Below are 14,357 nucleotides of genomic sequence, written 5' to 3'. Positions count from 1 at the left end.
TACACGCTACGGGGCTAGAAGACTACACGTTACGGGGCTAGAAGACTACACGCTACGGGACTAGAAGACTACACGCTACGGGGCTAGAAGACTACACGCTACGTGGGCTAGAAGACTACACGCTACGTGGGCTAGAAGACTACACGCTACGTGGGCTAGAAGACTACACGCTACGTGGGCTAGAAGACTACACGCTACGTGGGCTAGAAGACTACACGCTACGGGGCTAGAAGACTACACGCTACGGGGCTAGAAGACTACACGCTACGGGGCTAGAAGACTACACGCTACGGGGCTAGAAGACTACACGCTACGGGGCTAGAAGACTACACGCTACGGGGCTAGAAGACTACACGCTACGGGGCTAGAAGACTACACGCTACGTGGGCTAGAAGACTACACGCTACGTGGGCTAGAAGACTACACGCTACGTGGGCTAGAAGACTACACGCTACGTGGGCTAGAAGACTACACGCTACGGGGCTAGAAGACTACACGCTACGGGGCTAGAAGACTACACGCTACGGGGCTAGAAGACTACACGCTACGGGGCTAGAAGACTACACGCTACGGGGCTAGAAGACTACACTCTACGTGGGCTAAGTGCATGTCAAACAGTCAAAGCTCTGGAATGCATGTTGACTCAACACTGAGATGGTGTTAAGGGAGGGGTCAGCATGCCTTGCCCATTACTGTTCATTCTGTTCACATTAGCACGCTCTGTTCAGTGATGTAACAGGGTCGACATGAACCAACGCTCTGTTCAGTGATGTAACAGGGTCGACATGAACCAACGCTCTGTTCAGTGATGTAACAGGGTCGACATGAACCAACGCTCTGTTCGGTGGTGTAACAGGGTCGACATGAACCAACGCTCTGTTCAGTGGTGTAACAGGGTCGACATGAACCAACGCTCTGTTCAGTGATGTAACAGGGTCGACATGAACCAACGCTCTGTTCAGTGGTGTAACAGGGTCGACATGAACCAACGCTCTGTTCAGTGGTGTAACAGGGTCGACATGAACCAACGCTCTGTTCAGTGGTGTAACAGGGTCGACATGAACCAACGCTCTGTTCGGTGATGTAACAGGGTCGACATGAACCAACGCTCTGTTCAGTGATGTAACAGGGTCGACATGAACCAACGCTCTGTTCAGTGGTGTAACAGGGTCGACATGAACCAACGTTCTGTTCGGTGGTGTAACAGGGTCGACATGAACCAACGCTCTGTTCGGTGATGTAACAGGGTCGACATGAACCAACGCTCTGTTCGGTGATGTAACAGGGTCGACATGAACCAACGCTCTGTTCGGTGGTGTAACAGGGTCGACATGAACCAACGCTCTGTTCAGTGGTGTAACAGGGTCGACATGAACCAACGCTCTGTTCGGTGATGTAACAGGGTTGACATGAACCAACGCTCTTTTCAGTGGTGTAACAGGGTCGACATGAACCAACGCTCTGTTCGGTGATGTAACAGGGTCGACATGAACCAACGCTCTGTTCGGTGGTGTAACAGGGTCGACATGAACCAACGCTCTGTTCGGTGGTGTAACAGGGTCGACATGAACCAACGCTCTGTTCAGTGGTGTAACAGGGTCGACATGAACCAACGCTCTGTTCAGTGGTGTAACAGGGTCGACATGAACCAACGCTCTGTTCAGTGGTGTAACAGGGTCGACATGAACCAACGCTCTGTTCGGTGGTGTAACAGGGTCGACATGAACCAACGCTCTGTTCGGTGGTGTAACAGGGTCGACATGAACCAACGCTCTGTTCGGTGGTGTAACAGGGTCGACATGAACCAACGCTCTGTTCGGTGATGTAACAGGGTCGACATGAACCAACGCTCTGTTCGGTGATGTAACAGGGTCGACATGAACCAACGCTCTGTTCGGTGGTGTAACAGGGTCGACATGAACCAACGCTCTGTTCAGTGGTGTAACAGGGTCGACATGAACCAACGCTCTGTTCAGTGATGTAACAGGGTCGACATGAACCAACGCTCTGTTCAGTGGTGTAACAGGGTCGACATGAACCAACGCTCTTCGGTGATGTAACAGGGTCGACATGAACCAATGCTCTGTTCAGTGGTGTAACAGGCGTCACTGTGCATTATAGCTTCCTTCTCAGTCCCTTTGCATTGCTCTGACCAGGGATCCTCTGCCTCGCAAGCATACGTGACCACGTGACAAACCGTGACACAGTATACGTCAGTCTACTTTCTTCTCACAGTATTGTAGCTGGCAGTGGCACAGGTCTATAGTTCTGTCATCTGCAGTCCAACCTACCGAGTCAATGCCCTGGAAAAACCAATTACCCTCCCTAGGTTAGGGTTAAGGTTAGGGGTTTGGTTAAGGTTAGGGGTTTGGTTAGGGTTAAGGCAAGGGTCAGATTTTGGCTAGTTGGGTTGTCAATGGGATGCAAGCCAGAAAAGTCCTAGTCTCTCCTGAGAGGCCCAATTAGATGAGATTGTGTCTGGAATTAAATCAATGTTAGACAGTGGAGGGGTTTCATATTTTCAGTTCTCTCAGAAGTCCAATTAATTCACAGCAGCATAGAGGGAGTTATCACTTGATTTAGAAACTTTAAGTCCCATGGTGTGACCTGTTCAGTTCTGGATGAGAAGTCATACAGTGCACACAAGACTGACATTTTCACTATCAACTGTCGACTCCCTCCACCCAGGACATACAATGATGTTGAATTGTACCTGTTGTTCAAATCAAACACTTCTGAAAGAGCTATCTGGAAAGTAACAATTGGATCCTGGCCTGATCTGCTGCTTCTCCTTGGAGCCTGGCCACTGAGACAGTTGATTCCTGGCCCGATTACATCCATCTGCTGCTTCTCCTTGGAGCCTGGCCACTGAGACAGTTGATTCCTGGCCTGATGACATCCATCTGCTGCTTCTCCTTGGAGCCTGGCCACTGAGACATTTGATGCCTGGCCTGATTACATCCATCTGCTGCTTCTCCTTGGAGCTTGGCCACTGAGACAGTTGATGCCTGGCCTGATTACATCCATCTGCTGCTTCTCCTTGGAGCTTGGCCACTGAGACAGTTGATGCCTGGCCTGATTACATCCATCTGCTGCTTCTCCTTGGAGCCTGGCCACTGAGACGGTTGAGTCCTGGCCTGATTGCCTCCTCCTCCTCCTTGGAGCCTGGCCACTGTGGCAGGGCTTACATCTGTGGCTTGTGTTTTACGGGAGTGGGGACATGATATAGAAACGTGCAGTAGTCCCACGGTGTGACTCAGATTTCAGGGGAGAAAATATGACTGAGCATGTTAGCAGATACACAAACTTCCAGTCATTGTGCTAATGCTAGTTAGCATTGGCTCACGAAACTACCTCTAACTTTCTTCATACTGGGCACAAAGACATAGAAATGGCAGTTACAAGTTCATCTGACTTAGGGGAAGTAGATAACGTCACCTGACTTAGGGGAAGTAGATAACGTCACCTGACTTAGGGGAAGTACATAACGTCACCTGACTTAGGGGAAGTACATAACGTCACCTGACTTAGGGGAAGTAGATAACGTGCCTCATTGGCAAAATTCTGAAGTATCCTTTTTATAATTGGTCAAAAGATCAGAATTGGGCTGACTGTTTGAACACAGCCACTGCTGTGTAAATTAAATATACTTCTGAAATCAGCGATCCACAATTCATTGTATCCCAGAGTTTATATTCATTAATTCCCCAAATCCCAGTCACAGTGAAGCAGGTTAATACTTGTGGTTTGTATTTTATCAAGCACTCTATGGCAGATAAAAAACATGAGAATGTCCAAAGTTGAGTTTTGACACAAAACACCACAGAGGTCAACTCACTACTCTTTTCTGTCTCTTGCGTCTCTTTTTCTCTCAATACGGACCAGGACATGGAAATATGGCTGGAGAATGAAATAAACTCTCTCTCTCTCTCTCTCTCTCTCTCTCTCTCTCTCTCTCTATGCTCGTGGTGTGTGTTCTGGTCTTCACAATTCAGAGATAATACATGGGAACATAATCACATTAATATTACCACAGACTGGAGGATAATCACATCAATATTGCCCCAGACTGGAGAATAATCACATCAATATTGTCCCAGACTGGAGGATAATCACATCAATATTGCCACAGACTGGAGGATAATCACATCAATATTGCCCCAGACTGGAGGATAATCACATTAATATTAACCCCAGACTGGAGGGTAATCACATTAATATTAACCCCAGACTGGAGGATAATCACATCAATATTACCCCAGACTGGAGGATAATCACATCAATATTGTCCCAGACTGGAGGGTAATCACGTTAATATTACCAGACTGGAGGGTAATCACATTAATATTAACCCCAGACTGGAGGGTAATCACATTAATATTAACCCCAGACTGGAGGGTAATCACATCAATATTGTCCCAGACTGGAGGATAATCACATCAATATTACCACAGACTGGAGGATAATCACATCAATATTAACCCCAGACTGGAGGGTAATTTACATTTACATTACATTTAAGTCATTTAGCAGACGCTCTTATCCAGAGCGACTTACAAATTGGTGCATTCACCTTATGACATCCAGTGGAACAGCCACTTTACAATAGTGCATCTAGATCTTTTAAGGGGGGGGGGGGGGGGGGGGGGCAGAAGGATTGCTTTATCCTAGGTATTCCTTGAAGAGGTGGGGTTTCAGGTGTCTCCGGAAGGTGGTGATTGACTCCGCTGTCCTGGCATCGTGAGGGAATTTGTTCCACCATTGGGGTGCCAGAGCAGCGAACAGTTTTGACTGGGCTGAGCGGGAACTGTACTTCCTCAGTGGTAGGGAGGCGAGCAGGCCAGAGGTGGATGAACGCAGTGCCCTTGTTTGGGTGTAGGGCCTGATCAGAGCCTGAAGGTACTGAGGTGCCGTTCCCCTCACAGCTCCGTAGGCAAGCACCATGGTCTTGTAGCGGATGCGAGCTTCAACTGGAAGCCAGTGGAGAGAGCGGAGGAGCGGGGTGACGTGAGAGAACTTGGGAAGGTTGAACACCAGCCGGGCTGCGGCGTTCTGGATGAGTTGTAGGGGTTTAATGGCACAGGCAGGGAGCCCAGCCAACAGCGAGTTGCAGTAATCCAGACGGGAGATGACAAGTGCCTGGATTAGGACCTGCGCCGCTTCCTGTGTGAGGCAGGGTCGTACTCTGCGGATGTTGTAGAGCATGAACCTACAGGAACGGGCCACCGCCTTGATGTTGGTGGAGAACGACAGGGTGTTGTCCAGGATCACGCCAAGGTTCTTAGCGCTCTGGGAGGAGGACACAATGGAGTTGTCAACCGTGATGGCGAGATCATGGAACGGACAGTCCTTCCCCGGGAGGAAGAGCAGCTCCGTCTTGCCGAGGTTCAGCTTGAGGTGGTGATCCGTCATCCACACTGATATGTCTGCCAGACATGCAGAGATGCGATTCGCCACCTGGTCATCAGAAGGGGGAAAGGAGAAGATTAATTGTGTGTCGTCTGCATAGCAATGATAGGAGAGACCATGTGAGGTTATGACAGAGCCAAGTGACTTGGTGTATAGCGAAAATAGGAGAGGGCCTAGAACAGAGCCCTGGGGGACACCAGTGGTGAGAGCGCGTGGTGAGGAGACAGATTCTCGCCACGCCACCTGGTAGGAGCGACCTGTCAGGTAGGACGCAATCCAAGCATGGGCCGCGCCGGAGATGCCCAACTCGGAGAGGGTGGAGAGGAGGATCTGATGGTTCACAGTATCGAAGGCAGCCGATAGGTCTAGAAGGATGAGAGCAGAGGAGAGAGAGTTAGCTTTAGCAGTGCGGAGCGCCTCCGTGATACAGAGAAGAGCAGTCTCAGTTGAGTGACTAGTCTTGAAACCTGACTGATTTGGATCAAGAAGGTCATTCTGAGAGAGATAGCAGGAGAGCTGGCCAAGGACGGCACGTTCAAGAGTTTTGGAGAGAAAAGAAAGAAGGGATACTGGTCTGTAGTTGTTGACATCGGAGGGATCGAGTGTAGGTTTTTTCAGAAGGGGTGCAACTCTCGCTCTCTTGAAGACGGAAGGGACGTAGCCAGCGGTCAAGGATGAGTTGATGAGCGAGGTGAGGTAAGGTAGAAGGTCTCCGGAAATGGTCTGGAGGAGAGAGGAGGGGATAGGGTCAAGCGGGCAGGTTGTTGGGCGGCCGGCCGTCACAAGACGCGAGATTTCATCTGGAGAGAGAGGGGAGAAAGAGGTCAAAGCACAGGGTTGGGCAGTGTGAGCAGAACCAGCGGTGTCGTTTGACTTAGCAAACGAGGATCGGATGTCGTCGACCTTCTTTTCAAAATGGTTGACGAAGTCGTCTGCAGAGAGGGAGGAGGGGGGGGGGGGGGGGGGCGGAGGATTCAGGAGGGAGGAGAAGGTGGCAAAGAGCTTCCTAGGGTTAGAGGCAGATGCTTGGAATTTAGAGTGGTAGAAAGTGGCTTTAGCAGCAGAGACAGAAGAGGAAAATGTAGAGAGGAGGGAGTGAAAGGATGCCAGGTCCGCAGGGAGGCGAGTTTTCCTCCATTTCCGCTCGGCTGCCCGGAGCCCTGTTCTGTGAGCTCGCAATGAGTCGTCGAGCCACGGAGCGGGAGGGGAGGACCGAGCCGGCCTGGAGGATAGGGGACATAGAGAGTCAAAGGATGCAGAAAGGGAGGAGAGGAGGGTTGAGGAGGCAGAATCAGGAGATAGGTTGGAGAAGGTTTGGGCAGAGGGAAGAGATGATAGGATGGAAGAGGAGAGAGTAGCGGGGGAGAGAGAGCGGAGGTTGGGACGGCGCGATACCATCCGAGTAGGGGCAGTGTGGGAAGTGTTGGATGAGAGCGAGAGGGAAAAGGATACAAGGTAGTGGTCGGAGACTTGGAGGGGAGTTGCAATGAGGTTAGTGGAAGAACAGCATCTAGTAAAGATGAGGTCAAGCGTATTGCCAGCCTTGTGAGTAGGGGGGGAAGGTGAGAGGGTGAGGTCAAAAGAGGAGAGGAGTGGGAAGAAGGAGGCAGAGAGGAATGAGTCAAAGGTAGACATGGGGAGGTTAAAGTCACCCAGAACTGTGAGAGGTGAGCCGTCCTCAGGAAAGGAGCTTATCAAGGCATCAAGCTCATTGATGAACTCTCCAAGGGAACCTGGAGGGCGATAAATGATAAGGATGTTAAGCTTGAAAGGGCTGGTAACTGTGACAGCATGGAATTCAAAGGAGGCGATAGACAGATGGGTAAGGGGAGAAAGAGAGAATGACCACTTGGGAGAGATGAGGATCCCGGTGCCACCACCCCGCTGACCAGAAGGTCTCGGGGTGTGCGAGAACACGTGGGCAGACGAAGAGAGAGCAGTAGGAGTAGCAGTGTTATCTGTGGTGAGCCATGTTTCCGTCAGTGCCAGGAAGTCGAGGGACTGGAGGGACGCATAGGCTGAGATGAGCTCTGCCTTGTTGGCCGCAGATCGGCAGTTCCAGAGGCCACCGGAGACCTGGAACTCCACGTGGGTCGTGCGGGCTGGGACCACCAGGTTAGGGTGGGCGCGGCCACGCGGTGTGAAGCGTTTGTATGGTCTGTGCAGAGAGGAGAGAACAGGGATAGACAGACACATGGTTGACAGGCTACAGAAGAGGCTACGCTAATGCAATGGAGATTAGAATGACAAGTGGGCTACACGTCTCGAATGTTCAGAAAGTTAAGCTTACGTTGCAAAAAAATAAAAATAAAATACAAGATCTTATTGACTAAAATGATATAGTACTGCTGGCTGGTGAAGTAGCCTGGCTAGCAGTGGCTACGTTGTTGAAAGTGAAGCTGGCTAGGTAACCTCGACAATTTCACTAAATTTCTCTAAACTACACAATTATCATGGATACAAGGACAGCAAAGACAACTAGCTAACACTACGCTAATCAAGTCGTCCCGTTGTAATGTAAGTTTCTACAGTGCTGCTATTCGGTAGAAGTTGGCTAGCTAGCAGTGTTGGCTAGGTAGGAGGACGGCAGCGCGGCAGGCGAAAAATAGCTGGCTAGCTAACCGATAACTACTCAAAGCTACACAATTATCTTAGATAAAAAGATAGCAAAGAAAACTATGTAGCTAGCTAACACTACACAAGTCACGTTAATATTAACCACAGACTGGAGGATAATGACATTAATATTACCACAGACTGGAGGGTAATCACATTAATATTAACCCCAGACTGGAGGATAATAACATTAATATTAACCCCAGACTGGAGGGTAATCACATTAAAATTAACCCCAGACTGAAGGGTAATCACATTAATATTAACCACAGACGGGAGGGTAATCACATTAATATTAACCCCAGACTGGAGGATAATCACATTAATATTAACCCCAGACTGGAGGGTAATCACATTAAAATGAACCATAGACTGGAGGGTAATCATATTAATTTTAGCTTTTGGAGAAGTCATTAGCCTAGGGGTTCACATACTTTCCCCACCCTGCACTGTGATTGTTTACATGGTGTGTTCAATAAAGTCATGAACATGTATAATTGTTTGTGTGTTATTAGTTCAAGCAGACTGTGTTTATCTATTGTTGCTTCCAACACATTTCTCTCACACAGCCAATCCACAGAACACACAGAAATAAATCAACTGTTTGAGAAACACACAACTTCGCATATCCGAAGGCTATGAATGTTGAGAAATAGCAACAGTTAAAATGAAAACAAATGAAGTGTTCTGAATTCTCAAATTCTGGGATGTGGAGAGACAGACGGAGGATGCCAAGTCATCTTTGTGACAGATGCCCCCTCTATTGGTCCCTATGGAGCAGTTATACCCTCTATCAAGCTTTATGGTGACGCTGATGTGCCCTCTATCAATCTCTATGTTCCACTATATAAGACACAGGCACTTTTTTCTATTCAAATCAAACTTTATTTGTCACGTGCGCCGAATAAGTGTAGACCTTACCGTGAAATGCTTACTTACAAGCCCTTAACCAACAGTGCAGTTCAAGAAGAGTTAAGAAAATATTTACCAAGTAGACTAAAATAAAAAGTAATAATAAAAAAGTAACACAATAAGAATAAAAATAATGAGGTTATATACATGGGGCATCAGTACCGAGTCAGTGTGCGGGGGTACAGGTTAGATGAGGTAATTTGTACATGTAGGTGGGGGTGAAGTGACTATGCATAGATAATGCTTGTCTCATCCTTCTAGACCTATCGGCTGCCTTTGATACTGTGAACCATCAGATCCTCCTCTCCACCCTCTCCGAGTTGGGCATCTCCGGCGCGGCCCACGCTTGGATTGCGTCCTACCTGACAGGTCGCTCCTACCAGGTGGCGTGGCGAGAATCTGTCTCCTCACCACGTGCTCTCACCACTGGTGTCCCCCAGGGCTCTGTTCTAGGCCCTCTCCTATTCTCGCTATACACCAAGTCACTTGGCTCTGTCATAACCTCACATGGTCTCTCCTATCATTGCTATGCAGACCACACACAATTAATCTTCTCCTTTCCCCCTTCTGATAACCAGGTGTCGAATCGCATCTCTGCATGTCTGGCAGACATATCAGTGTGGATGACGGATCACCACCTCAAGCTGAACCTCGGCAAGACGGAGCTGCTCTTCCTCCCGGGGAAGGACTGCCCGTTCCATGATCTCGCCATCACGGTTGACAACTCCATTGTGTCCTCCTCCCAGAGCGCTAACAACCTTGGCGTGATCCTGGACAACACCCTGTCGTTCTCAACTAACATCAAGGTGGTGGCCCGTTCCTGTAGGTTCATGCTCTACAACATTCGCAGAGTACGACCCTGCCTCACACAGGAAGCGGCGCAGGTCCTAATCCAGGCACTTGTCATCTCCCGTTTGGAATACTGCAACTCGCTGTTGGCTGGGCTCCCTGCCTGTGCCATTAAACCCCTACAACTCATCCAGAACGCCGCAGCCCGTCTGGTGTTCAACCTTCCCAAGTTCTCTCACGTCACCCCGCTCCTCCGCTCTCTCCACTGGCTTCCAGTTGAAGCTCGCATCCGCTACAAGACCATGGTGCTTGCCTACGGAGCTGTGAGGGGAACGGCACCTCCGTACCTTCAGGCTCTGATCAGGCCCTACACCCAAACAAGGGCACTGCGTTCATCCACCTCTGGCCTGCTCGCCTCCCTACCTCTGAGGAAGTACAGTTCCCGCTCAGCCCAGTCAAAACTGTTCGCTGCTCTGGCACCCCAATGGTGGAACAAACTCCCTCACGACGCCAGGTCAGCGGAGTCAATCACCACCTTCCGGAGACACCTGAAACCCCACCTCTTTAAGGAATACCTAGGATAGGATAAAGTAATCCTTCTAACCCCCCCCTTAAAAGATTTAGATGCACTATTGTAAAGTGGCTGTTCCACTGGATATCATAAGGTGTATGCACCAATTTGTAAGTCGCTCTGGATAAGAGCGTCTGCTAAATGACTTAAATGTAAATGTAAATAATAAACAGCAAGTAGCAGCAGTGTACAAAAGGGGGGTGGTCAATGTAAATTGTCCGGTGCCGATTTTATGAATTGTTCAGCAGTCTTATGGCTTGGGGGTAGAAGCTGTTGAGGAGCCTCTTGGTCCTAGACTTGGTGCTCTGGTTCCGCTTGCCGTGCGATGGCAGAGAAAACAGTCTATTACTTGGGTGACTGGAGTCTCTAACAATTGTATGGTCTTTCCTCTGACACCACCTATTATATAGGTCCTGGATGGCAGGAAGCTTGGCCCCAGTGATGTACTGGGCCGTACGAACTACCCTCTGTAGCGCCTTACGGTCAGATGCCGAGCAGTTGCCATACCAAGCGGTGATGCAAACGGTCAGGATGCTCTCGATGGTGCAGCTGTAGAACCTTTTGAGGATCTGGGGACCCATGGCAAATCTTTTCAGTCTCCTGAGGGGGAAAAGGTTTTGTCGTGTCCTCTTCACGACTGTCTTGGTATGTTTGGACCATGATAGTTCGTTGGTCATTTGGATACCAAGGAACTTGAAACTCTCAAACCGCTCCACTACAGCCCCGTCGTTGTTAATGGGGGCCTGTTCGGCCTGCCTTTTCCTGTAGTCCACGATCAGCTCCTTAGTCTTGCTCACATTGAGGGAGAAGTTGTTGTCCTGGCACCACACTGCCAGTTCTCTGACCCCCTCCATATAGGCCGTCTCATCGTTGTCTGTGATCAGGCCTACCACTGTTGTGTCGTCAGTAAACTTGATGATGGTGTTGGATTCGTGTTTGGCCGCGTAGTTGTGGGTGAACAGGGAGTACAGGAGGGGACTAAGTAAACACCCCTGAGGGGCCCCAGTGTTAAGGATCAGTGTGGCAGACGTGGGCACTATGGTGTTGAACGCTGAGCTGTAGTCAATGAACAGCATTCTCACATAGGTGTTCCTTTTGTCCAGGTGAGAAATGGCAGTGTGGAGTGCGATTGAGATTGCATCATCTGTGGATCTGTTGGGGCCGTATGCAAATTGAGTGGGTCTAGCGTGTCCGGGAGGATGCTGTTGATGTGAGCCATGACCAGCCTTTCAAAGGACTTCATGGCTACAGACGTGAGTGCCACGGGGCGGTAATCATTTAGGCAGGTTACCATTCGCTTCCTTGGGCACAGGGACTATGGTGTTCTGCTTGAAACATGTTTGTATTACAGACTCGGTCAGGGAAGACACTTGGTCAGTTGGTCCACGCATGCTTTGAGTACACGTCCTGGTAATCCGTCTGGCCCAGTGGCTTTGTGAATGTTGACCTGTTTAAAGGTTTTGTTCACATCGGCTACCGATAGCATTATCACACAGTCATCCAGAGCAGCTGTTGCTCTCGTGCATGCTTCAGTGATGCTTGCCTAGAAGCGAGCATAAAAGGCATTTAGCTCGTCTGGTAGGCTCACATCACTGGGCAGCTCGCGTCTGGGTTTCCCTTTGTAGTCCGTAAGAGTTTTCAAGCCCTGCCACATCCGACGAGCATCAGAGCCGGTGTAGAAGGATTCAATCTGAATCCTGTACTGACGCTTCGCTTCTTTGATGGTTCGTCTGAGGGCATAGCGGGATTTCTTATAAGCGTCCGTATTAGTGTCCCGCTCCTTGAAAGCGGCAGCTCTAGCCTTTAGCTCGATGCGGATGTTGCCTGTAATCCATGGCTTCTGGTTGGGATATGTACGTACAGTCACTGTGGGGACAACGTCGTCAATGCACTTATTGATGAAGCCGATGACCGAGGTGGTGTACTCCTCATTGCCATTGGATGAATCCCGGAACATATACCAGTCTGTGCTAGCAAAACAGTCCTGTAGTGTAGCATCCGTATTGAGCGAGTCACTGGCACTTCCTGCTTTAGTTTTTGCTTGTAAGCAGAAATCAGGAGGATAGAATTATGGTCAGATTTGCCAAATGGAAGGCGGGGGGAGCTTTGTATGCATTTCTGTGTGTGGAGTAATGGTGGTCTAGGATTTTTTTAAATCTGGTTGCACATGTGACATGCTGGTAAAAATATGGTAAAACTGATTTAAGTTTGCCTGCATTAAAGTCCCTGGCCACTAAGAGTGCTGCTTCTGGGTGAGCATTTTCTTCTTTGCTTATGGCCTTATAGAGTTGGTTGAGAGCAGTCTTAGTGCCAGCTTCGTTCTGTGGTGGTAAATAGACAGCGGTAGCATCTCTGTTACCAGAGGTAGCGTCTCAGTTCTGCCGGAGCATGGAAAATCCCGCTAGCTCTATATTGTCCGTATCTTCATTCAGCCACGTCTCGGTGAAACATAAGATGTTACAGTTTTTATGTATTAATGTATTCTTGTCCTTCCTACAAACCAAGACAGGTGAGCACACCAAACAACTGACGTTAAACTCTACAAACCAAGACAGGTGAGCACACCAAACGACTGATGTGAAACTCTACAAACCAAGACAGGTGAGCACACCAAACGACTGACGTGAAACTACAAACCAAGACAGTTGAGCACACCAAACGACTGATGTGAAACTCTACAAACCAAGACAGGTGAGCACACCAAACGACTGACGTGAAACTCTACAAACCAAGACAGGTGAGCACACCAAACGACTGATGTGAAACTCTACAAACCAAGACAGGTGAGCACACCAAACGACTGTTGTGAAACTCTACAAACCAAGACAGGTGAGCACACCAAACGACTGACGTGAAACTCTACAAACCAAGACAGGTGAGCACACCAAACGACTGACGTGAAACTCTACAAACCAAGACAGGTGAGCACACCAAACGACTGATGTGAAACTCTACAAACCAAGACAGGTGAGCACACCAAACGCCTGGCGTGAAACTCTACAAACCAATGAAAAGTTTGCGTCCATGAAGAAGTGAATACAACAATCTAGTAACATTGATAATAAAAATGTGTAACCTACTCGGCAAGAAGATTTTATTTGTGTAGCATTCAGGTGCTAATGGCAGATGCTCTTTCGATCAAGGAATTATGTAATCAGAATTCTGAGAGACATATTAAATATAATCTTCATGTCATTTGATATATTTATTTGATAATTGACTGACACATGAATGATCGATTGCGTCTTAAAGGAAAATTCCACCCCAAAACGTTATTTTGGTATTTGTTTATTAATTAGTTCATTGTTGATATAGCGCCAAACTGTTTTGCGTGTCAGCGAATCACATTTTTAAGATATTGAGGCCTGCTCTTTAATTGCTGCTCGTTTCCTTGGCTACTAACTTTTATGAGCTTCATTGTTTGTTACTTGCAACTCGCTATGCTATAGCCCAAAGATGGTACTCTTAAGGAGTTTAGCCTACATTTACTCCTTGAGGTCCAAGGACCTTATATATTATTATCAGAGGTGAGGATGAGGTTAGGTAGAAACTCCGGAGGATGAGGTTAGGTAGAAACACTAATGAGGATGAGATTAGGTAGAAACTCCTGAGGATGAGGTTAGGTAGAAACACTAGTGAGGATGAGGTAGAACCACTAGTGAGGATGAGGTAGAACCACTAGTGAGGATGAGGTTAGGTAGAAACACCTGAGGATGAGGTTAGGTAGAAACACTAATGAGGATGAGGTTAGGTAGAAACTCCTGAGGGTGAGGTTAGGTAGAAACACTAATGAGGATGAGGTTAGGTAGAAACACTAATGAGGGTGAGGTTAGGTAGAAACTCCTGAGGATGAGGTTAGGTAGAAACACTAGTTAGGATGAGGTAGAACCACTAGTGAGGATGAGGTTAGGTAGAAACACTAGTGAGGATACGGTTAGGTAGAAACACTAGTGAGGATGAGGTAGAACCACTAGTAAGGATGAGGTTAGGTAGAAACTCCTGAGGATGAGGTTAGGTAGAAACACTTGTGAGGATGAGGTTAGATAGAAACACTAGTGAG

The sequence above is a fragment of the Salvelinus fontinalis genome, chromosome 34, assembly GCF_029448725.1.
Source record: "Salvelinus fontinalis isolate EN_2023a chromosome 34, ASM2944872v1, whole genome shotgun sequence".
Lineage (NCBI taxonomy): Eukaryota > Metazoa > Chordata > Actinopteri > Salmoniformes > Salmonidae > Salvelinus > Salvelinus fontinalis.
This window is presented reverse-complemented; position numbering follows the sequence as displayed.